At 45.6% G+C, this 995-nt stretch overlaps 1 non-coding gene across 1 annotated transcript; it reads left to right on the forward strand.

Moving 5' to 3' along the window:
- On the forward strand, positions 1-72 carry TRNAW-CCA (transfer RNA tryptophan (anticodon CCA)). Its single transcript has one exon. It is a non-coding gene; the product is annotated as a tRNA-Trp (tRNA).
- The last annotated feature ends 923 nt before the right edge of the window (positions 73-995 follow it).

The following is a 995-nucleotide window of genomic DNA, read 5'->3' on the forward strand; positions in this document are numbered from 1 at the left end:
TCCCTGGTGGCTCAGAGGTTAAAGCGTCTGCCTCCAATGCAGAAGACCCGGGTTCGATCCCTGGGTCGGGAAGATCCCCTGGAGAAGGAAATGGCAATCCACTCCAGTATTCTTGCCTGGAGAATCCCATGGACGGAGAAGCGTAGTAGGTTACAGTCCACGGGGTCGCAGAGAGTCAGACACAACTGAGCGACTTCACCTCACCTCACCTCAATCTCTATCCAAACATAGATTACTGAAATAAGCTTTAGAATAATTCAGTTAACTTATAGCAATAAACATAATAGCAAGGAACTATCTGGGAAGTTCAGTTCAGTTGACTCGTGTCTGACTCTTTGTGACCCCATGGACTGCAGCATGCCAGGCCTCCCTGTCCATCACCAATTCTCAGAGTTTACTCAAACTCATGCCCATTAAGTCAGTGATGCCATCCATCATCTCATCCTCTGTCATCCCCTTCTCCTCCCACCCTCAATCTTTCCCAGCATCAGAGTCTTTTCAAAGGAGTTACCTCTTCACATCAGGTGGCCAAGTATTGCAGTTTCAGCTTCAGTATCAGTCCTTCCAATGAGTATTCAGGACTGATTTCTTTAGGATGGACTGGCTGGATCTCCTTGCAGTCCAAGGGACTCTCAAGAGTCTTCTCCAACACCACAGTTCAAAAGCATCAATTCTTTGGCGCTCAGCTTTCTTTATAGTCCAACTCTCACATCCATATATGACTACTGGAAAAACCATAGCCTTGACTAGATGGACCTTTGTTGGCAAAGTAACATCTCTGCTTTTTAATATGCTGTCTAGGTTGGTCGTAACTTTTCTTCCAAGGAGTAAGCGTCTTTTAATTTCATGGCTGCAGTCACCATCTGCAGTGATTTTGGAGCCCCCCAAAATAAAGTCTGACACTGTTTCTACTGTTACCCCATCTATTTCCCATGAAGTGATGGGACCGGATGCCATGATCTTAGTTATCTGAATGTTGAGCTTTAAGCCAGCTT

Source organism: Ovis canadensis, chromosome 24 (assembly GCF_042477335.2).
Source record: "Ovis canadensis isolate MfBH-ARS-UI-01 breed Bighorn chromosome 24, ARS-UI_OviCan_v2, whole genome shotgun sequence".
Lineage (NCBI taxonomy): Eukaryota > Metazoa > Chordata > Mammalia > Artiodactyla > Bovidae > Ovis > Ovis canadensis.